This window comes from Oncorhynchus keta, chromosome 2, assembly GCF_023373465.1.
Source record: "Oncorhynchus keta strain PuntledgeMale-10-30-2019 chromosome 2, Oket_V2, whole genome shotgun sequence".
Lineage (NCBI taxonomy): Eukaryota > Metazoa > Chordata > Actinopteri > Salmoniformes > Salmonidae > Oncorhynchus > Oncorhynchus keta.
The window spans coordinates 54,334,951-54,360,306 of NC_068422.1; the positions used below are offsets into that span (position 1 = coordinate 54,334,951).

General features: G+C 43.9%; 1 pseudogene; it reads right to left on the reverse strand.

Annotated features, from left to right (window-relative positions):
- Positions 1 to 4,204, reverse strand: part of LOC118362127 (piggyBac transposable element-derived protein 4-like) — a 4,879-nt pseudogene extending 675 nt beyond the window's left edge.
- Between the last annotated feature and the right edge of the window lie 21,152 nt (positions 4,205 to 25,356).

Consider the following 25,356-nt stretch of genomic DNA (forward strand, 5'->3'; position numbering starts at 1 on the left):
CCCTGTCCCGTCCTGGCTAAAGGCCCAATGTGCGCAAGTGTGACAGTAGGCGTGTGAACAGCCTTTGCAGATGTATTTCTTACACCTGCAGCACACCGTGTGTGTCTTGGAGTCCTTCTTGGGTGGGCAGAGCTGACACCTCTTCCTCTTACTTGCCCCGGTGGCCGGGGCAACGAGCGGGGCAGCGGCCGTGCCAGCGGCGGGGCCCTGGCGCTGTTGCTCAGGAGGCGCCGCCGTAGCACTCTGTAGGACTTTGACAAGCGCTGAGGCCGCTTCGGTGCGGGGCAGATGCTGCCTTCTTTGGATCAGCGGCTTCACGAGTGCCTTTCCCAGCTGCTCGAGGAACACCCTGCGCTTGTTCCGCTTGCCAGGCATCCAGTCAGGCTTGACCTCTCGCCATATGACAAAGGCGTTGTAGGAGGACACGTCGAGGATGTTGTGGAAGACGACCAGGGGCCAGCGGGCAGTCATCCGTCTGCAGCTGTAGGTGCCCACCACCTTGTCTAGGTTGTCCACGCCGCCCTTGTTGCAGTTGTAGTCTAGGATGAGGGCCGGCTTCTTGTCGCGGCGATCGCTGATGTGGCCCTCTGTGTGCAGCGTGCTCAAGAGTAGCACATTCTTGTTTCTCTTTGCCAGGTAGGACACCAGAGTGGCGGTGGGCGTGAAGGCGAACCTGGAGGACAGGACCTGTCTGCCCCTGGACTCGAGCAGAGCGGGCGGGAGCTCGGCCTTGTTCTTTCTCACCGTGCCCACCATGGTGAGGTTCCTCTCGAAGGAGCCGCTGGCCCAGGTCGTAGGAGGTGAAGAAGTTGTCGCAGGTGACGTTGCGACCGCTCAGGCCCGTTGTCAGATCGAGGACGACGCGCATCCCCTGGTTCTTCTCGGGGCCTCCGCCGGCCGCCTTGCCGGTGTACACTTGCATCTTCCAAGCGTAGCTGGACTTGGCGTCGCAGGCCACCCACGACTTGATGCCGTATTTGGCCGGCTTGCTGGGGATGTACTGACGGAAGGGACAGCGGCCTTTTTGGAAAGGGGACAAGACATTTGTGTGGTTACTGTGTGCAACGGGGTAGACAAGGGCCAACTTTTGTGTTACACACGCTCTGTATAGACATGTAAGCACATGCGCACGCACGCGCACAAGCGCAAGCACAGTACCTCTGAACGGGACCAGTTGCTCGTCCACCGTCACGTCGGGCCCCGGGTTGTAGAGGGCCGACAGCCGTGCCTCCCACAGGTCCCAGACCACCCGTATGGCTGCGAGTTTGTCCGTGGCGAGTCTGGCGGGTCTCGACTGGCGGTCGTCGAATCGCAGCAGCCTTGAGTACCTGTGAAAGGCCTTGAGCGACATGGTGGCTCGGAACACGGTCCTGTCACTCTCGGCGTCCCACAGGCTTGCCGCGGCCTCGCCCCGGGACCTGTAGACGCCCGCTAGGATCAGCAGCCCTAGGTAGGCGTGCAGGTCCGTGGCGTCCATGTGTCGCCAGCCGTCGCCGTATTTTCTGGCCCCGTGCAGGTTCGTCATTTCCACAATTATCCTTTCTATCGCCGGTGTGACAAACAGGTGGAAGGCGGACGCGATGTCCCGGGCCTGTGTCGCGGCATAGGCCGTGGGGCCCGGAGTCTGGTCCGGCCCAGCGTGGCAGATCGCCAGGGGCCCGCGGTGGCGGCCGTAGGCCACGGACCACTCGATTTTGCCGTTTTTCGACAGCAACGGAGGCTCCCGTCGGTCCGGGGCCGAGGAGATCTCTTGCTCGCCGCGGTCCTCGTGCTCATCCTTGTGCTCGTCCTCGGGCGCCTCTTCCTCGGTCTGCTCTTCCCCAGAAGAGGGAGAAGAGGCATCGTCTACCTCGCGGCTCTCGGGGTTGTATTCCTCGCCGTCTTCCTCTTCCGAAACCTCTTCGTCCTCCTCCTCCTGGCAATCCGAGTAGTCTTCTTGGTCCACGCTGGACAAGATCTGTTCTAGAACCTGCGCGGCCGTAAAACGCGCGGCCATGGCCGATCGGTGGAGCCGAACGGGTCCGCTGAGCTGCGGGCAAGAGCGCACTTGGCACGGGTGGGGAGCCGGTCACTTTGTGTGTGTGTGTGTGTGTGTGTGTGTGTGTGTGTGTGTGTGTGTGTGTGTGTGTGTTGCCGCTGACAATATTAGTATCCTCTCTACGTAGGGCCGGCCGGCCGGACTGGGAAGACCTAGTAACAACACCCTTCGGCTTAGTACTGAAACATCCATCGGTTGGCCAGGTAATCCAACCTCACATCATAGTTGTGTCTCACATCTTCTAGGCTATCCTATATAAGCTAGTGGTGGTGTAGATACTCTTTCAACGGTAGCTTCTGCAATGGCATCGAACGCAGGCTTCAATGGCAAACCCACACAGGAGCCTTCACTGGTATGCCAAGGTAGCAATCGCTTCCTGATGTTAACTGACGAAAGCAGCCCCTGGCTTCGGGCTGAGACGAGTGATACGGCCGATATGACCGATGCAGCTAATGATATGTTCAACCGTATGGTCGAATTTGCTACATCAGGCCCTCCTTTCACATTAACTTTCAAAGTGATGATGTCAAGCTACGGCAGAGTCAATACGTCTGTCTCTGTGGAGGGCAACAGAAGAATGATGGCCATTTTGCAGGATATACACGAGTGCCCGTATAGGCACAGCATCTATCACACCTATATGTATAGGGCTCACATGGTATGTAAGTAATTTATAAGCGCTGTAGGTGCTGCTGCTGACAAAGCTCCGGGAACGTCTTCTCGGGTGTCAAACTGCTCCGGCGACGTCAAACAACCAACCCAAGATGACTTTGATGTTTGCCTTACCACGGAGATCGATCAAACTCTACAGCATCAGACTAGGATTGAGACTGGTCCTAGGTGTCCCAAGAACATGATACTCATCTTGAACAAGGGACGGGGTTATAACATGGAAGACATCTGGTGCGCAATGAAGAATGTGGTGTGCCGAGTGTTGCTCTCTACCTACCTGCCACTCTGTGGACTAGATGGAATGGGGAGGATATGAGCAAGATGATGGAAGGACCAAGTGTGGAAGGGCAAGCTCAGAAGGAGCAGGTGTGGATGTAGGACAACCGGTAGCCGCCACGGATGAAGGGTCCGGTGTGGATCTCGGACACCCGGCATGTAACAAATAGCCCAATCGGCATTGCCAGGATAGTGGCGCAGGTTTGCTTTTTAGTATGTATCACTTCTATATTGTTGAGAATATAACCATGTCAATGTACCGTTGTGTCTGTATCCATTGCAAATGATCCACTGCAAACGAACACTAATAAAATGATGAAATGCTACAGAAGTGTGTGTGTGTGTGTGTGTGTGTGTGTGTGTGTGTGTGTGTGTGTGTGTGTGTGTGTGTGTGTGTGTGTGTGTGTGTGTGTGTGTGTGTGTGTGTGTGTGTGTGTGTGTGTGTACAATAAAACTCACAAACACAGAGTGCATCTGCTAACATCATCATGTATTTCATGTACAACTGCAACAGAAACTGTTCACAATCATTCATTGTGTCAGAACGAGTGTCATCTGGAGCCGTGTTCAACTCTGGTTAACAAGTGTGTGGCACGGGTACAAGTCACAGCCTGGATCTCATAGCGGTCTTAGTCGCGACTTAGCGGTCGATCGTAGCGCCGGGTGGAGAGTGGCACTCAGCGGTTATCACATCATGCGGAGCACTTTATATATGCATCATGTCCAACACCGTACATAGTGAGAGGGGAGTAAAATAGAAGAGTATTGCCATTTCCAAAGCAGTCAAAGCCTTGCTTTGTGCACGACCAAAACTGATTTTACCCTCTGTGTAAATAGACAGATCCGGACATGCTATGCTCCCGAACTGGGACTCAGTGAGATCTCTCACGGCGATATATCCACTCAGGCGGAATGCAAGTGGAACTCCGTTATCCTGGGGTCTCTGAACCTTGAGGGGGGATAAGGAGACAGAATCAATCTGTTACACAAGCTCACTACCTTACCCTTGTCCGTTTAACACAGTGACAGTGTATGACTTACGGCACAATCGAGGTATTTCCTAATGCACATCTTAAGGTCTGTCAGACCCTTGGAGCCTGGTCCATTGTCAAAGGATGTGTTCTCTAACAGTGTCTCTATGGACAGGATACCATTCTGTGGTGAGAAGGTTCCATTTATCTGGAAGTGTAGGTGAGACCGGTATAAGTGCTGGGCCATTCTTGCAGGATAACAGCACCCTTTGATAGTGAGGCAAGATAGATAGAACAGGTGTTTGTAGGACAGGTCCTCCAATTATCAAGCTAGGAGCATCATCATGGTTATATTGCAAATGAATGGCTGGACGGTCTTGTCCTAATCGGGTCCTCAAAGGACCCATTGTCGGATTACCAAGCTTGAGGTAGCATCATGGTTGACTTGTGCATCTGTGGTCGGATTGGTCAGACAGATGTGGAATACACAACACTGTTTGGTCAGACCTTAACAACCCCCTCAAAAGTCAATGAGGCTATATATAAGCTACTATAACTGAACCACTATACCAATCAGAATGGAGAAATACAAGAGAGGCCCTGTTCTAGGCAACGGGTGCATATGGAACCGTGTACAAAGTTAGACGTGTGACTATCTCCACCTACGAGATTATCACAAGGACTCTATGTCCCAAAGACCACCCCAGTGCATCAAGTACCCGGACCTGTGCAGCGGCTGGCTGGGTCGCTCTGACCCACGAGCGCAGAGCGCAACTACAACACTCGGCTGCTCTCTAGCACACAGCAGAGCACGTCCGGACCTGTGCAGCGGCTGGCCGGGTCGCTCTGACCCATGAGCGCAGAGCGGTGAGCCCAGAGCACGTCCGGACCTGTGCAGCGGCTGGCTGGGTCGCTCTGACCCACGAGCGCAGAGCGCAGAGCCCTGGAAACACAGGGCCTGGGTCACTCTGACCCACGAGCGCAGAGCGCAGAGCCCTGGAAACACAGGGCCTGGGTCGCTCTGACCCACGAGCGCAGAGCCCTGGAAACACAGGGCCTGGGTCGCTCTGACCCACGAGCGCAGAGCCCTGGAAACACAGGGCTTGAGTCGCTCTGACCCGCGAGCGCAGAGCGCAGAAAGGGGAGCCCTCCACACACAGGACCTGGGTCACCCCGACCCCAGGACCACGGGAGGGTTAAGGTGACGATTAATATTGACTGCTATTGTTGTAAAATATTACTAGGTCTTTAAGAGTTTATTTCGAAAGATAACAGCTTTATAAATATAATTTTTTGGTGCCCCGACTCTCTAGTTAATTACAATTACATGATTAGCTCAATCAAGTAATATTAATTACAGAGAAATTATTTTATAGAATAACATGTCATATCACTTAATCCGGCATAGCCAAAGACACAACATTATGTTATGGTCGTATGAATCTCTCATGCACACAGTGGGGCAATTTTTTTTTTAGTCAGCCACCAATTGTGCAAGTTCTCCCACTTAAAAAGATGGGAAACTGGGTGGATTATTGACTGAAGCGCGCCAGCTAAACTGAGTTTTATGGATATAAACAAGGACATTATCGAACAAAAGGACAATTTGTGATGTAACCGGGACCTTTTGGAGTGCCAACAGAAGAAGATCAAAGGTAAGGCATTTATTATATTGCCAAATCTGACTTGTGTCGCACCTGCCTGGTTGTAATATGTTTTTCATGTGTTTGTATGCGGGGCGCTGTCCTCAGATAATCGCATGGTGTGCTTTCGCCGTAAAGCCTTTTTGAAATCTGACACAAGTTAAGCTTTATTTTGATGTCTTTACACTTGTGATTTTATGAAAGTTAAAGATTTTTAATACTGTAGTTTGAATTTTGCGCTCTGCAATTTCACCGGATGTTGTCGAGGTGTCCCGCTAGCGGCAAGCCTTTCCAAAAATAGACTCATTAACAGAAACAGGCAACAGCTGGCTCACATTGAGGACATAATGTTGTAAAGACTGTGTTTGTGCAAAATGTTTCTGAATAAAACAGTGACTAGTTCAAACGTTGACTGTTGCGTCAAACGTAAATAGACGTTCTAATGAAGTTTTTGATTGTACACTGCAGGGACCACTGTGGAGTGAACCTTTCAAAGGGTTAAATTGAATAAGTTTATGCTGCCTATCAATCAACTGTTTTTGCGACCAGTGCACATCCACTGAACAATGCGCTCTTGCAAAAGCTCCCTGGTATTGTGTTCCATACTGTCAAAAACAAGAATCATTTAAGAAGACAACAAGAGGAGCTTTTATTGCTCAATCGAATTCGTGTTGATTTAAAAAATAAATAATTAAGATAAAGTGTCACCAAACAAAAATGTAAACAATAGGTTTTTAGCTGTCACGATCGTCTGAATGAATGGATCAAGGAGCAGCGTACTTAGAGTTCCACATGTTTAATTAATATGAAACTCAAGAAAAACGAAACGTGACGTTCTGGGCTGCTCACAGGCAGCTACACAAACAAGATCCCAGGTGGGAAAAGGCTGCCTAAATATGATCCCCAATCAGAGAAAACGATAGACAGCGGCCTCTGATTGGGAACCATACCAGGCCAACAAAGAAATATAAAACATAGATTACCCACCCTAGTCACACCCTGACTTAACCAAATAGAGAATTAAAATGATATCTAAGGTCAGGGCGTGACAATAGCAAATGCAGCATATGGTATTAATTTTTCACATGCAAATAGCACTTTTAGTAGTATATTTCCAAGGCCTATTGTTGAAGAACAAGGGGCATTAAGTTAATAATGTAAAAAATATAATGTAAATATATACAGTGCATTTGGAAAGTATTCAGAACCCTTGACTTTTGTGTTACGTTACAGCCTTATTCTTAAATGTATTAATATAAAAAACTGAAATAGCTTAATTACATATGTATTCAGACCTTTTGCTATGAGACTCGAAATTGAGCTCAGGTGCATCTTGCTTCCATTGATCATTCTTGAGATGTTTCTACAACTTGATTGGAGTTCACCTGTGGTCAATTCAATTGATCGGACATGATTTGAAGAGGCACACACCTGTCTTCGTAAGGTCCCTGTCACGCCCTGGTCGAAGTATGTATGTTTTTCTTCATTTATTTGGTCAGGCCAGGGGGTGACATGGGTTATTGTGGTACGTTTTTGTCATGGGGTTTTTGTGGGGTATCTAGCATAGTCTATGGATGCCTGAGGCGGTTCTCAATCAGAGTCAGCTGATTATCGTTGTCTCTGATTGGGAACCATATTTAGGCAGCCATATTCTTTGAGTTGTCGTGGGTGATTGTTCCTGTCTATGTGTTTGTAGTCACCAGATAGGCTGTATAGGTTTTCACATTCCGTTTGTTGTTTTTGTATTGTTCGTGTTTTTTTCTTTATTAAAGATGTATCGAACTAACCACGCTGCATTTTTGTCCGACTCTCCTTCACCACACTACAGTCCCACAGTTGACAGTGCATGTCAGAGCAAAAACCAAGCCATCAGGTCGAAGGAATTGTCCGTAGAGCTCCGAGACAGATCTGGGGAAGGGTACCAATAGATTTCTGCAGCATTGAAGGTCCCTGAGAATGGAGTGGCCACTATTATTCTTAAATTAAAGAAATTGGGAACCACCAAGACTCTTCCTAGAGCAGGTTGCCCACCAAACTGAGCAATCGGGGGGAAAAGGGCACTGGTCCGGGAGGTGACCAAGATCCTGATGGTCACTCTGTCAGAGCTCCAGAGTTTCTCTGTTGAGATGGGAGAAAGTTCCAGAAGGACAACCATCTTTGCTATATTCCGCCCATCAGACCTTTATGGTAGAGTGGCCAGACGGATGCCACTCCTAAGTAAAAGGTACATGACAGCCTGCTTGAAGTTTGCCAAAAGGGCACATAAAGGACTCTTGGACAATGATAAACAAGATTATCTGGTCTGATAAAATTAAGATTGAACTCTTTGGCCTGAATGCCAGACGTCATGTCAGGAGGAAACCTAGCACCATCACTATGGTGAAGCATGGTGGTGGCAGTATCATGCTGTGGGGATATTTTTCTGTAAGATGAACAGAGCAAAATACAGAGATACTTTATGTAAACCTGCTTCAGAGCGGTGAGGACCTCAGACTGGGGCGAAGGTTCACCTTCCAACAGGACAACGAGCCTAAGCACAACAGCAAAGACATTGCAGGAGTGCCTTCGGGAAAAGTCTCTGAATGTCTACCCAGAGGCCGGACTTAACCTGATCGAACATCTCTGGAGAGACTTGAAAATAGCTGTGCAGCGACACTCCACATTCATCCTGACAGAACTTGAGAGGATATGCAGAGAAGAATGGGAGAAACTCCCCAAATATAGTTGTGCCAAGCTTGTAGCTTCATACTCCAAAAGGCTTAAGGCTGTAATCGCTGCCAAACATGCTTCAACAAATTACTGAGTAAAGGGTCTGAATACTTATAAATGTGATATTTCAGTTTATTTTGTATTTTTATTTGCAACAATTTGTAAACCTGTTTTTGCTTTGTCATCATGGGGTATTGTGTGTAGATTGATCTGGGAAAACATGATTTAATCTATTTTAGAATAAGTCTGCAACTCAGCAATGTGGGAAAAGTCAAGGGGTCTGAATACTTTCCGAATGCACTCTAGCCTAATCATATTATTATTTGCAGTAATAAGTAATGGGTTAGAAGATCCCTACATAACCAACAAATAAAGTAAAAGGCTAACTCCATTTATGGGCAGCTATTTAAACTCATAACATTGATTTATCCTGCAATACACGTCATTCAATTGGAAATATTCAAGGGAAAAGTAACTGAAGGGAAGCAGATTACATTACAGAGTTTGGTTAGCCAAACGTTACTTCACTGATTTTGGACAGGTAACTGGTAACTGTAGCTCAAATTTCAGTCTGTAACATGTCAGGGATTGCTAATTAAAATCAATGATTTATTGCGGCTTTATCGGAACGCACCATTTCACCAAGTGCCTGAGGGAAAGTTGCTTCTTTTTTAATTACATTTTGTATGCTAATAGAGAATATAAACCAAACATTTACCAGGAGGGACACCTATTCATTTCACACCGGGCTGCGCTTTGTTTATGAAGAAGGGTTTTTGTGTCAAAGTGCTTTAAACATGGCTGACGTGCATCTTTTAGCGCTTAATTAGCAATAGTCTGTCTGAGGCTGTGAGCTACAATAGAAATTCATGCAGCTAACTAAGGAGTTACAGGAAGCTTTTTTTGGCACAGCCAATGGGAGCAGGCCAGCAGGGAGGGTGAAAGAGTCAAATCAAATGTTATTTGTCTCATGCTTCGTAAACAACAGGTGTAGACTAACAGTGAAATGCTTACTTACTTCCCAACAATGCAGAGAGAAAATATTATAATGAATAACAACAACTTGGCTATATAAAGGGTGTGCGGTGGTAGAAGGGTTTTTGATTTGATTGATTTGATTTAGAAGGTCATTCAGGTAGATTTAAGCAATAATAAATTAATTCATGTGTTATGACATTTTTATCATGGCTGTGACGTGGTCATTGTGACTTGGTTGTAGACAACATCAGCAACGATATCAATGTCATAACACATGGACTCGAGTGTTTTGTTGCTTTTGTACGATGGTTTACCAGCATTAAAAAGCATAACGTGACACTTCATTCACAAACACTTGTTGATCAAGTACAATTTTAGGCGTTCTGTGGTCGTTAGTTCTATTAGTATTGGCTGTCATGAAAAGCAAAAAAAGAGAGCAAGAGCGATTAATAATGACAGTATGACAATTATTCTATTCATGTTCAGTTTATTAGTAGACTATAACAGCCTAGTTATTTGAACTAAATGTTACACCTTCCAGAGACAGGGCAGCACTGATGAAAGTGTGTTGAGTCCCATTGGCTCCATGATATACCACACGTTGGTCCACGATGGGAGCGTAGACACGCCAGAGAATATTACCCATCTGCTTTTTTGAAACAGTTGCTAGACCAACATGTATCCCCTTTTCTGACAGCAATTCCAGAAAGCACTTCACTGCCCAGTTGGTTTGTCTTGATGTAGTTTCTTAATTTCTCACCAATTTTCAATGTTGTCTATAGCAGCGCTACAGATTTCTGTATGACTACCGTTAAAAGCTTGCCTTCACCCCCACCACCACTCAAGTTTCTTACCTCCCAAAGAGGAACAAGAATGTGGTCCTCCTGAGCACACTGCACAAAACGACTGAGATCAGTGATCATGAGGACAGGAAGCCAGTCCTCCTGGATTACAACCACAAAGGAGGCGTGGACAACCTGGACAAGGTGATTGGAACTTACAGCTGCAGAAGGATGACTGCCTGCTGGCCCCTGGTCATCTTCCATAACATCATTGATGTGTTCTCATACCACACCTTCATCATGTGGAACAAGATCAACCGTACCTGGATGCCTGATAAGAGGAACAAGAGAGGAGAGTGTTCCTGGAGCAGCTACGAAAGGCGCTAGGAAAGGCGCATGTAACCCCACACATTCAAAGAAGGGAGCACCTCCCCTGCACAGCAGCCACTGCAGTGCTTGTGGAAGCTGTTCAGGTGGCCTAATCTTGTCTTGATCCACCTGAGGCTGCAGTTGGGGCAGGCAAGAGGAGGATATGCCAACTCTGACCCCCAAAGTAGGACTGTAAAACAAATACAATGTGCTGCACATGTGTACACACACTTGCATACTGTCATGCATGTGCTAATTAGAGTTGATTGATTTATGTTCTACATGTTTTTGTTTTGTATCCATTATCTTATTTTATTCTTGTTTATACCCCTAGTTGGTGGGGGAAATGGTTAAAAAAATGGGAGAAGAGTAGTATTTTGTAGTTGATTTCCTCATTGTACAGTGTATAAGAATATATCACTATGTTGCCAAAATAGTAAAAGACTTCAATAAAATGCATTCAAAACTACTTTCTGCACATTTCTGCTACTTTCTTAGGCTATAAAAGGTGCTATCTCTAGCTAAAAATATATGTTTACACCTAAGCAGTAACTTTAGCAATAATAATAATAATAATAAACTTCTACTTTAGTCAAGAAAAAAATATGACAGGTGTGTTGTCATAAAAATGAGTGGTGTCCACTGATTGAATGCAGTCTTTCTGTATTGTGAAGAGGGAAACCCCAGATATTCACAAAGTTTGTGATGAATCACAGGCTGTTTCTTCATGCAAAATAAATCAAATCAAAGTTAATGTGTCACATGCGCTGAAAACAACAGCTGTAGAACTTACAGTGAAATGGTTACTTACAGGCTCTAACCAATAGTGCAAAAAAGGTATAAGGTAAACAATAGGTATACGGTACCATTTTATTAATTTTGCATTACCCTACATTGGCACTATAATGCATTAAATAAATAAACCTCCCAAGGTTTAAATCCTGAAGGTCACGTCTACAGGCCAGCTCCAGTTGAAGTTTCCTGTTGAGCCCGCTTCGGTAGACGGTAAGTTGCAGCCTCATTCAATCCACTCCCTTTAGCCATGGTGCAGAACTCGAGGGCATACTTGGCAGCTGAATTGCGTCCTTGAAGTTCTATGAGGAAGTGTCCTATATTGGACGACCGGAGGGAGAGTGATCGAATACCTCTTTGAAGAGGGTTTGGAAATGGGTCTCGGATCCGAGTTCCGTGCTGTTCCCAGTCCATATGCTGGTGACACAATCCAGGGCTTTGCGTGTGAGTAGAGACAAATAATTATTGAATAAAAAAAGAAAAGCAGAACTTTACAGCCACTGTAGAGGGAGAGGGTGTGAAGCAACCACCAGCTGGAGGGGCAACACCCCTTGATTGTAAGTACTGTAAATTATTACAAAAATGTAAAATATTAGGCTGCCATATATTTCACATACACAAAAAACGTATTACCCCTTTTCACAGCAACTATTCCCCTTTTTCTTTGATGTTACACACAAATGAGGACCAACAATAGTATTCTGCCTCTGACTTCATCAGAAACTTGCCCGTACAAGTAAATGAATTCATCAATATAATACCAACCTCTTTATGGCTGCAATCCCGATACCGGGATTGATATGACAACCACCAGTGAAAATAGAGGGCGCCAAAATTCAAACCACAGAAATCTCATAATTACAATTCCTAAAACATACATGTGTCTTATATCGTTTTAAATCTTTTTTCGTTGTTAATCCCAGCAAAGTGTCCGATTTCAAATAGGCTTTTCAGCGAAAGCACTACAAAAGATTATGTTAGGTCTCCACCAAACCACAATAAGCACAGCCATTTTCCAGCAAAATATTGCCTTCACAAAAAACAGAAATAAAGATAGAATGAATCCCTAACCTTGAATTATCTTCATCAGATGACACTCATAGGATTTCATGTTACACAATACATGCATGTTTTGTTTGATAAAGATCATATTTATATTTTTAAAAAATCAGAGTTGACATTGGCGTGTTAGATTCACTAGTTCACTAGTAGAGATTTTGCATAGCCACATCATTCAACAGAAATACTCATCATAACTGTAGATGATAATATAGTTATACACATGGAATTATAGATATACCTCTCCTTATTGCAACCGCTGTGTCAGACTTCAAAAAAACTTTACAGAAAAAGAAATGCATGCAATAATCTGAGACAGCGCTCAATTTAAAAACACCACAGCCGCAAAGATGGTGTCAACATAAACAAGAAATTACATGATAAATATTCCCTTACCTGTGATGGTCTACATCAGAAAGCACTCCAGGAATCACAGGTCCACAATAAATGTTTGTTTGTCCGTTATTTATGTCCAAATACCTTCTTTTGTTAGAGCGTTTGGTAAACATATCCAAACGCTAATTCTGGTCAGCGTTATATCGGACAACGACTTTAAAAAGTAATATTACCGGTTGAAGAAACATTTCAAACTAAGTACAGAATCAATCATTAGGATGTTTTTAACATATAGCTTCAATAAAGTTCCAAACGGAGTATTCTTTCTTGTCTTCGTGAGCAATGGAATGCAAGTGACTACCATGAGGAAAAAGTGGGATCACAAAATGGCTGCTTGATGGACAGCTGATATATTCTACTATCATTCACTCCCACAACAACATAGAAGCCTCATTATAATTTTATTAATGGTTGACATCTAGTGGAACCCCTAGGCAGTGCAACATCATTCATATATCAAGGGGATTTCATTCAGAAATATATTTGGGGGATTGGAAGTGATGCAGACAATTATATTGATGGAAGCTACAATATATCTGCAATATTGAAGCTTGTGGTGAAGTCCTGCACGGAGCTTTCACCGTGCACTGACACATTAAGAGCACATCAGCAGTAAGGAAGGAAGAAATAAAGACAGATCTTCCGGCTCTCTGGGAGGTGGCTTTTGGTTGGCGCAGCAGTTTGAATGTGTGTGCAATGCTGCAGTAATCTTGGTTATTTTCAGCGTGTTTAGTTTGTAAAGTGTTTAACCCAATCATCGGTGTGACTACTCTAGGTCGTGCTTGTTATCGTTTGGGACCTCGCCAGTTATGGTTTGCATGGATTAGTAGTAACATTGTTGCAAAGCTTTGACATACAAACAAACAAACAATCAGACAGACAGACAGCGCAACTGCAAGCCTGAAGTAAAGAGCTAAGATCTCTCTTGCTCGCTCTCTCGCTTTCTCTTCCGTCTATTGTTCCAAGTTTTTTACACTGCAGCAGACTTTCTATTTTTCCAGTTTCCCATTGATGTTCATTATCGCTGGACTATTATTGCCCTGACAGAAGTATTTGGGTTGACATTTTAGTTAAAAGGGAGGTTGCTTGCAAGTTTGTGCATTGTTATTTGAACTGTGTTGAGGTGGTGTGGTAGTAGTGACATGTGGTTTGGACATTATTAAGGCCTTTGTTTTGTCTATGAACACCCCCACATTCATACCCTCTGCACTCCTCCACTGGGAGGTAATACAGATTATTGCAAATCCTCCAATGTTGATGAATGGGTTCTTGTAAATTGTTTCTATGAAATTGCCATTCAATTTTTCTGCCATTATTATTGTATGAGATATTATTGGTTGGGTTACCCCTGTGCTGTGACGTGGATTTATATGGTGTGTCTTGTCTTTTCTCTCCACTGGCTATCTGGCAAACAGGCTACACTCGGCAGTCTCTTCTGCTGATGTGTGTGGTTCTGGTAGTGGTAGTGGTCCTACTCTTTTCCTTTCGACAGGGTTAATACCTGCCTGGCGCCTGAACAAATCCTTTATCTTTACCCCTCTCTAACAATATCGCTACAAGCTGATCTACCCCCTATCTGGATGTGTGCAACAAAAGTTCAACATTCACCTTCTGCTACTATTTATGTCAAGCGGTGTACATATACAATTTGATGCATACATTAGATTTATCCAAAGTATGCATCACACAGAACACACTGCAACTGCCTCTGAAACACAATGATACATTATTTTATATAGAACTTGTCCAACTATTTCTCCCCAATTTCGTTAACCAATTGGTAGTTAGAGTCTTGTCCCATCCCTGAAACTCCCGTACGGACTCGGGAGAGGCGAAGGTCGAGAGCCATGCGTCCCCCTAAACACGACCATGCCAAGCCGCACTGCTTCTTGACATACTACTCACTTAAACCGGAAGCCAGCCTCACCAATGTCTGATGAAACACCATACCTCTAGCGACTGTGTAAGCGTGCATGCACCCGGCCTGCCACAGGAGTCACTAGAGCCCTATGGGACAAGGACATCCCGGCTGGCAAAACCCTTCCCTAAACCGGACGATACTGGGCCAATTGTGCGTCGCCTCATGAGTCTCCCAGTTACGGCCAGCTGCGACACAGCCTGGAATCGAACCCGGATTTGTAGTAACACCTCAAGCACTGCAGTGCCTTAGACCGCTGAGCCATTGGGGAGGCCCTTGCAACGATATCCTGCAAGGAAAATGCAGCGTTCTATTGGAAATGTAATGTAGTTCTTTCTGGTGTACTAAAACGCAATGATGCTGTAGGTGTGATCGAGGCGTTGCACCACTTTAGTAAAAGCACTCTTTAGCAAATCCCACTGCCAACTGAATAGAATTATACAAATTGAAACAGGCTTGTTGAGCTCAAATGATCTGGAATGGAGTCGACTGTAAGCATGCAAGTATAACAAACATTTCTTATGAGCTGCTAGATTTTGCCATCAGTTGTGTATCTCAAAACAATGATCACTTTTAGTCTCGTCTTATGTTGACTTACATTTTTTGGAATACCTTTGGAATACCAAAGACTAGGTAACACAGTGTGATTTGTATGTACTACTTCATTATAATTTAAGTTTTATGCTTTGTTTACTAAAACTTACATCACAGTTTAATAATTATGAGATCATAATAGTATCTGAGAGATGTGCAGTTACATTCTTTGATGACAATTCTTTTTGAATAAAACATAATTTGTGACAATCCTGCTAAGAGAGGGTCGTACCAACTCTTCTGTTTTGTTGAAATCGCTATATTTGTGCATTTTCAACTAGTCTAATGCAGGCCTGCTAAACCTTGCACCCTTCCCAATGATAATTTACTGGGATCTATAAAAAGAAAAAGGTTCTTAAACTACTGGCAAGCAGAATAGGCATCTTCAATAAGCCCTTTATAAAACACCAGTTCTCGGTGCTGGGATTTCAAGGCCTCCATTAAATGTAACTAATTAATTAACTCTGTCTTACTGTAAGTGACCCCCAAAAATCATATTGATCATGCTAAAGTAGAAAAAAACATCAACAAGCTTTAAAGTAGAGTTGGCTCAGTACCGTAGAATAAACCTCACAGGATGTTTTTGTTTTCAGTCCTTTGTGAGGTATTGTGGGAAAAGGAGAGATGTGATTGGTTGTGATCACATGGCTGAATCCAGAATCGGGATCGGGTGTGAATGACTCAAACGTCCATACACATAATACTTGTCTGCAACAGGATTTGCACAGAAGATTGTGTGTGTGAATCAGTGGCACTCGGTGACGTTTTTATGAGCATGGCCTTATTTCTTTTACAGAATATTGGATAACTGTCATTCATATTCCATTCACCCAGCGTAATGTAACATTGATACTCACATTTTCCCTATACCCATCATGAGGTTGATACAACCTAGAAAGATTACAATGTCGAGAGAGAAATTGGAGTAATCAAGGGGTGTGTTCATAAATTCACTCTGGCTGTCTACTCTGATTTAAGAGCACTCTTGTCTGTGTGCCAGAGTGCAGAATAACTGAGGAATGTCGGAATGCCCAACACCCGTTGAATAAGACCATTTTCAGTAAACATTGAATTCCCTTTTTTCGCCAATTGTTGCCAGCAGCACAGTTACAGTCCCTAACGATCTAGATAAGATTAAAACAGCCTAAACAGCTCGGCTAGGGTGACTAAAATAGTCAGAGTGAGGTGTTCTCACTTGTGTCTGGAAATAGCTGGAAATAGCTAACAAACTTTAGCCAGTTAGCTTGGGTGTTTGAGTGCCGTTGTGAGTTCTGAACACGGGGATCAACCCAACTCTTCGGCCAGATCATTCAGTGTGCGCTCTGAACGCTCCGAGAGTATAACTCTCTGAGTATAACTCTCTTTACGAATAGACAACCTGACAACGCTCTGAATTTACTAATTCCCAGAGCGCTCTCTGGCACTCCAGAGTGAATTTATGAACACACCTAAGTTGACACATTCAATACCTCCTTTCACACTCTTGCCTGCATCTAGCTGGTCTAGGGTGTAATCAGTAGTTGCAAACAAGTTTTATTGGACAAATTCAGGTATGTTCATCCCCATTCCGTTTGCTTTCATTTAAGAAACGTTGTTCAACAGCATCAGCGGAATAAACCCCTAATCACATGCAACCACAGTTCACTTTCATAGCAGCCTCATACAAACAGCTCGTTGTATATATAATTCCTTCTTGCATCCATCTACACTTTTTTTTCCCTTCGCTTGTGGATTTCAGTGCACAACACATCAGTTGTCTGTTACCAGGTGACAACTTTTCTAAACCAAACCTTCATATCATGACCGCTACTCACTGCACACAGCCTACATCGTTGTCACGTCATAGTCAACATAGTTGCTAGAACTAATGCGTTAGTCAGGCCTCTAAAATCATGCAGTTCAGTCAGCAGCAAGCAGTTTAGCAGTTACACCGGCTGGCCCCGGTGGCAATAAATTAATAAAACCAAAGGCTTACCTTGACTTGGAAGAGTTCCTGTGTTGGCTAGCCATCCCTCTCTGTTTGAGCCAGGTGTTTGAGTAGGCTAAACTAGCAAGCTGCATTTGATGTTAGCTATGAAAGTGAAAAAAATATATACTATGAAATATAGCTAGCACTCTCTCTCACCCTCTATCTTGCTTCTCCTTAATTAAAAACAAATCATAACTGTTCAACTATTGTCTTTCTCTGTCTCTTTGAGTCAACTACTCACCACATTTTATGCACTGCAGTGCTAGTTAGCTGTAGCCTATGCTTTCAGTATTAGATTAAATATATGATCCTTTGATTGGGTGGACAACATGTCTGTTTATGCTGCAAGAGCTCTGCTAGGTTGGAGGACGTCCTCCGGAAGTTGTCATAATTACCGTGTCAGTCTATAGAAGGGGGTGAGGACAATGAACAATAATAAACAATTGAAGTCAATGTACCCAGAGGAGGACAGAAGCTAGCTGTCCTCCAGCTACACCATGGTGCTACCCTACAGAGTGCTGCTGAGGTTACTTCATACCTTCACTGCAATAACTGTGTTTTTTAATCAATTATTTGGTGATGTGATTGTGTGCAGTCTGCAGCTGGGTTCACTACAGCAGTGTCTTAGCTCAGCTTTGAGTTGAGAGTCTGTTTGGCCTTGGATTTTGCGTGACTCCACTTTATTGCCTTTTGCTCTTATCCCAAAGATCCGACCTTCAGCCCACTTAGTACCTTCTGAAAGGGCCATGATTGATATGTATTAACCACGTTCCAAAAAACACCCTATATAGTGCATTACTTTTGACCAGGGCCTATAGGGCTCTGGTCAAAAGTACTGCACTTTGTAAGAAATACGGTGCCATTTGGGATGCTGCCATAGCCTCATGGGAGGTATACATAACTCTTTTCTCCACAGCCAGTCAATGGCCACCTACACAGGTCCCAAAGTCAGACATGCTTTGTTGTCTCTTTGTCTATTGAGAAGGCAGCGAGCTGGTTAAAACAACAGCCAGGCCACTGACTGAGTCTCTTGGGGGACTGTAGGGAGAATCTCAATGCCTATCAGAATGTGTTGTACTATCATATACTGTAACGTCCCCTTTTCCCTCCCTGATGCAGACTTTTCATGAGTGAAAGCATGCATCCCTGACATGTTGACCTCACACTGAATACCTGCTTTATGTTTTATTTGAGCAAAGTAAAGGGTAAAACGTCTATCTTATCTATAGCCGCACTTCTTTTCTATTTATTCTGTATTTGTTTTCTCTAATTCAAAGTCCTTGGTATTTTTTTTGGGGGGGGTGGGCGGTGTGTTTTGCATGGAGATACATATCACATTATAAGCCTTACACAAAGACATCATAAGGCCTCATTCCTGCAATAGTATTACAAAATATTATATTAGCATGTTTTAAGTAAAGTGTTTTCTAAAATGTTTTTGAGAAACATCATCAAGACCCTTTGGTATAGGACTCAGCTGTCTACTCAGCACCACCAGACACGTCAGAGGAAAACAAATCAATATTTAACTTTAGCCTGCAGCTTTGACATCTGCTGAGAGAAGGACAGTGTACAGGCTAGCCTTACTCCCAAGTATTTGTATGAGGTGACTACCTCAAGATCTAAACCCTCAGAGGTAGTAATAACACCTGTGGAAGGAGGGGCATTCTTCTTACCAAACCATATGACCTTTTGTTTTTGAGGTGTTCAGAACAAGGTTAAGGGTAGAGAAAGCTTGTTGGACACTAAAAATGCTTTGTTGTAGAGTATTTAACCCAAAATCTGGAGAGGGGCCAGCTGACTATAAGACTATCATCTGCATATACAGTGGTGCAAAAAAGTATTTAGTCAGCCACCAATTGTGCAAGTTCTCCCACTTAACAAGATGAGAGAGGCCTGTAATTTTCATCATAGGTACACTTCAACTATGACAGACAAAACTAGAAAATAATCCGGAAAATCACATTGTAGGATTTTTAATGAATTTATTTGCAAATTATGGTGGAAAATAAGTATTTCTCTCATATTTTTAACTTGCACAATTGGTGGCTGACTAAATACTTGTTTTGCCCCACTGTAAATGGATGAGAGAGCTTCCTACTGCCTTAGCTATGTTGTTGATGTAAATTGAGAAGAGTGTAGGATCGAGCCTTGGGGTACTCCCTTGGTGACAGGCAGTGGCTGAGACAGCAGATATGGACTTTATACACTGCACTCTTTGAGAGAGGTAGTTAGCAAACCAGCCCAAAGACCCCTCAGAGACACCAATACTCCTTAGCCGGCCCCAAGAATGGAATGGTCTAGCGTATCAAAAGCTTTGGCCAGGTCAATAAAAATAGCAGCACAATATTGCATAGAATCAAGGACAATGGTGACATCATTGAGAACCTTTTTAAGGTTGCAGTGACACATCCATAACCTGAGCGGAAAACAGATTGCATTAAAAAAAACGATTGCATACCCAAAAGAATACTATAGACATCAATAAAGCCAGTCAGTTGATTATTGACAAGTTATTCCAACACTTTTGATAAACAGGGAAAAATAGAAATATAACTTTAACAGTTAGGATCAGCTTGAACTCCTCCTATAAATAAAGGACAAACCGTGCCTGCCTTCAAAGTAATGGGAACCTCCCCATAATGGAGAGACAGGCTTGGTGATGATAGGGGCAGCAACCTTAAAGAAGAAAGGGTCTAAACCAACTGACCCAGATGTTTTTTGGGGGATCAATATTGTATACAATAGTGATACTATATACTATCAGTTTATGCACAATTTATGAATAGTTTATTCATGCTTACTCATGGAAGAGTAAAAACAGATAAAAAAACATGCAGTCTAGATTTACCCTTGTCATGTAGTGCTTTACATTTAGCTGAGAATGGCTAACAAGGGATAACCATTTGCAGAGCTCATCAAAGTCACATTGAATCCCAGTTTCATCTCAAAGTTTGAATTGCAAAACTTCTCTCTGTGGAGGTTTGAAACCATTTTCAAAATGAGGCATCCTCCACCAACTACCTATGAACTTGGGGTGTAATCTTCTAAATACATCAGAGAACCTGTGACAAATACCACCTAAATCCATTTGATTTTGTGGTAACAAGGTGGTGCACTTCCTCTCCCAACCAACAGCTGCGACAGAATGATAAACACGTGAGTTTCACTTCAGCAGCAACAACTCCGCTAAACCTTCTGACTTCCTGTCCAAGTTTGACACCTTGTAACTGGCAAAGAAAACAAGACGTGTCCTCCTGTCATCTTTGCACAAAATAACATGATTTATGTAGAGGGGAAGAAAGTATAATATATTTATTTTTGTGCACACGATTTTCCTGAGCCAATCCCTTCCATTGCATCCCTCAATGGAAATAAGTGTGGCAGGAAAGGAACACTCGTTACCTTTATAACAGATAATCAGTTCTTGTGCTCTGTCTGTTAATGGTGCCTTTGTGTCGGTACCAATCTGTTCACAGGCTTTGACATTTTCTTTTGAGGAAAATGGTGGTGACTTGTGGTTGTGCACAAAGTAATTTACACTACCGGTCAAAGTTGTAGAACTGCTACTCATTCAAGGGTTTTTATTTATGTTTACTATTTCATACATTCTAGAATAATATTGAAGACATGAAAATGATTAAATAACACATATGGAATCATGTAGTAACCAAACAAGTGTTAATCAAATCAAAATATATTTTATATTTGAGATTCTTCAAATAGCCACCCATTGCCTGGATGACAGCTTTGCACACTCTTGGCATTCTCTCAACCAGCTTCATGAGGTAGTCACCTGGAATGCATTTCAATTAACAGGTGTGTCTTACTAAAAGTTTAGTTGTGGAATTTCGTTCCTTAATGCGTTTGAGCCAATCAGTTGTGGTGTGACAAGGTAGGTGGGTATACAGAAGATAGCCCCGTTTGGTCAAATATCAATTCCATAATATTACAGGAACAGCTCAAATAAGGAAAGAGAAACTACAATCCATCATTACTTTAGGACATGAAGGTCAGTCAATACGGAAACGCCAAGAACGTTGAAAGTTTCTTCATGTTCAGTCGCAATAAGCATCAAGCGCTATGATGAAACTGGCTCTCATGAGGACCACCACAGGAATGGAAGACCCAGAATTACCTCTAATGCAGAGGATAAGTTCAGTCGCGTTACCACCCTCAGAATTTGCAGTCCAAATAAATACTTCACAGAGTTCAAGTAATGGACACATCTCAACATCAACTGTTCAGAGGAGACTGTGTGAATCAGGCCTTCATGGTTGAATGGCTGAAACCATTACTAAAGGACATAACTAAAGGACACCAAAATGAAGAAGAGACTGGCTTGGGCCGAGAAACATGAGCAGTGGCCAATAGACCGGTGGAAATGTGTCCTTTTGTCTGGAGTCCAAATTGGAGATGTTTTGTTCCTCCCGCCGTGTCTTTGTGAGACGGGGGTGTAGGTGAATGGATGATCTCTGCTTGTGTATCTCCCACCATAAAGTTTGAAGGAGGTGCTATGGTGTGGGGTTGCTTTGCTGGTGACACTGTCCGTGATTTATTTAGTATTCCAGCATGGCTACCACAGCATTCTGCATTTTTTTCAACAGGACAATGACTCAACACTTATCCAGGCTGTGTAAGGGATATTAACCAAGGAAGAAAGTGATGGAGTGCTGCATCAGATGACCTGGCCTCCACAATCCTCAGACCTCAACCAAATTCAGATGGTTAAGGATGAGTCGGACCGCAGAGTGAAGGAAAAGCAGCCAACAAGTGCTCAGCATAGGTGGGAACTTCTCCAAGACTGTTGGAAAAGCATTCAGGGTTAAGCTGGTTGAGAGAATACCAAGAGTGTGCAAAGCTGTCAGCAAGGCAAAGGGTGGCTATCCAGTGACATTTTCTACAAGAAATCTTCCTCCAGAAATAAAAGCTTCTCCCAAGTGTGTGTGACACCTACTTCCATTTTCTGCTGCACTGCTGCTTTGATTTCACCTGGCGATCTGTTCACCGTCTACCCCCACCACCCTCCCCACTCTTTCCCAAGCTCTCGCTCGCCTCCAGCAGACTCGCGCTGTTGGGGTGAGTGACTCTGAACTTTAAATGTCTAAAAAAAAAATGTTGGGATTTTGCTATTTGCCTCATGACTCCTGCATACTTTCTTGACTACGAACTCTCTTTACCCAACCATGGGACAGACTGTTTGTTCTCGCACTCGGGACTCTGACTCTCTATTGGTCACACAGACTTTTGGCCTCCCACCCTATTCAAACCACCTCTCGCCAGCTTTGTATTCATGATACCTGATGAAATCGCTGTGCAATATGATCTTGTTGCCATCTGATGCACATTCAAATAAACATGCCCCATTCAAGAAATTTAGAACCAGGAACAGATATAGCCCTTGGTTCTCCCCAGACCTGACTTCCTTTAACCAACACAAAAACATCCTATGGCGTTCTGCATTAGCATCGAACAGCCCCCGTGATGTGCAGCTGTTCAGGGAAGCTAGAAACCATTATACACAGGCAGTTAGAAAAGAAGGCTAGCTTTTTCAAGCAGAAATTTGCTTCCTGCAACACTAACCTAAAAAAGTTCTGGGACACTGTAAAGTCCATGGAGAATAAGAACCCCCTCCTCCCAGCTGCCCACTGCACTGAAGATAGGAAACACTGTCACCACTGATAAATCCACCATAATTGAGAATTTCAATAAGCATTTTTCTACGGCTGGCCATGCTTTCCACCTGGTACTCCTACCCCGGTCAACAGCACTGCATCCCCCACAGCAACTCGCCCAAGCCTTCCCCATTTATCCTTCTCCCAAATCAGTTCAGCTGATGTTCTGAAAGAGCTGCATAATCTGGACCCCTACAAATCAGCCGGGTTAGACAATCTGGACCCTTTCTAAAATGATCTGCCGAAATTGTTGCCACCCCTATTACTAGCCTGTTCAACCTCTCGTTCGTGTCGTCAGAGATTCCCAAAGATTGGAAAGCAGCTGCGGTCATCCCCCTCTTCAAAAGGGATGACACTCTTGACCCAAACTGCTACAGACCTATATCTATCCTACCATGCCTTTCTAAGGTCTTCGAAAGCCAAGTCAACAAACAGATTACCGACCATTTCAAATCTCACCATACCTTCTCTGCTATGCAATCTAGTTTCAGAGCTGGTCATGGGTGCACCTCAGCCACGCTCAAGGTCCTAAACGATATCTTAACCGCCATCGATAAGAAACATTACTGTGCAGCCGTATTCATTGATCTGGCCAAGGCTTTCGACTCTGTCAATCACCACATCCTCATCGGCAGACTCGACAGCCTTGGTTTCTCAAATGATTGCCTCGCCTGGTTCACCAACTACTTCTCTGATAGAGTTCAGTGTGTCAAATCGGAGGGTCTGCTGTCCGGACCTCTGGCAGTCTCTATGGGGGTGCCACAGGGTTCAATTCTCTGTATACATCAATGAGGTCGCTCTTGCTGCTGGTGAGTCTCTCATCCACCTCTACGCAGACGACACCATTCTGTATACTTCTGGCCCTTCTTTGGACACTGTGTTAACAACCCTCCAGGCAAGCTTCAATGCCATACAACTCTCCTTCCGTGGCCTCCAATTGCTCTTTAATACAAGTAAAACTAAATGCATGCTCTTCAACCGATCGCTACCTGCACCTGCCCGCCTGTCCAACATCACTACTCTGGACGGCTCTGACTTAGAATATGTGGACAACTACAAATACTTAGGTGTCTGGTTAGACTGTAAACTCTCCTTCCAGACCCATATCAAACATCTCCAATCCAAAGTTAAATGTAGAATTGGTTTCCTATTTCGCAACAAAGCATCCTTCACTCATGCTGCCAAACATACCCTTGTAAAACTGACCATCCTACCAATCCTCGACTTTGGCAATGTCATTTACAAAATAGCCTCCAATACCCTACTCAACAAATTGGATGCAGTCTATCACAGTGCAATCCGTTTTGTCACCAAAGTCCCATATACTACCCACCATTGCGACCTGTACGCTCTCGTTGGCTGGCCCTCGCTTCATACTCGTCGCCAAACCCACTGGCTCCATGTCATCTACAAGACCCTGCTAGGTAAAGTCCCCCCTTATCTCAACTCACTGGTCACCATAGCATCCCCCACCTGTATCACATGCTCCAGCAGGTATATCTCTCTAGTCACCCCCAAAACCAATTCTTTCTTTGGCCGCATCTCCTTCCAGTTCTCTGCTGCCAATGACTGGAACAAACTACAAAAATCTCTGAACCTGGAAACACTTATCTCCCTCACTAGCTTTAAGCACCAACTGTCAGAGCAGCTAACAGATTACTGCACCTGCACATAGCCCACCTATAGTTTAGACCAAACAACTACCTCTTTCCCTACTGTATTTCATTTATTTATTTATTTTGCTCCTTTGCACCCCATTATTTTTATTTCTACTTTGCACATTCTTCCATTGCAAATCTACCATTCCAGTGTTTTACTTGCTATATTGTATTTACTTTGCCACCATGGCCTTTTTTTCCCTTTACCTCCCTTAACTCACCTCATTTGCTCACATCGTATATAGACTTGTTTGTACTGTATTGTTGACTGTATGTTTGTGTTACTACATGTGTAACTCTGTGTCGTTGTATGTGTCGAACTGCTTTGCTTTATCTTGGCCAGGTCGCAATTGTAAATGAGAACTTGTTCTCAACTTGCCTACATGGTTAAATAAAGGTGAAATAAAAATAAAAAATAAAGATGTCATAAATCAATACTGCAGAGCTCTCCCTGTCCTATGGCGTGGCTTGGTTGTAGTACTGTTGATGATATCTGGATTTGTGTATTTTCTGCAGGTTAACACTAGACGCTTATTACCTAAAATAGATCAATTGAAAGTATGGGTTCACAGCTGCAATCCAGATGTGTTGGTCATTACTGAGACGTGGTTAAGGAAGAGTGGTTTGAATACTAATGTTAACCTTTCTGGTTATAACCTTTTTCGGCAAGACGGATCTTCCAAACAATTTGATTTGCTGGTGTTCAGCATTAAACGTTCAAATAGCTCTTTGTTGACTGTTGTTGGCTGCTATCGTCCTCCATCTGCACCGGCCTGTACCCTACCTGCCCTAAGCTCTCTCCTGGCCCCTTACACTAAGTCTGAATTTGTTGTGCTTAGGTGACCTAAACCGGGACA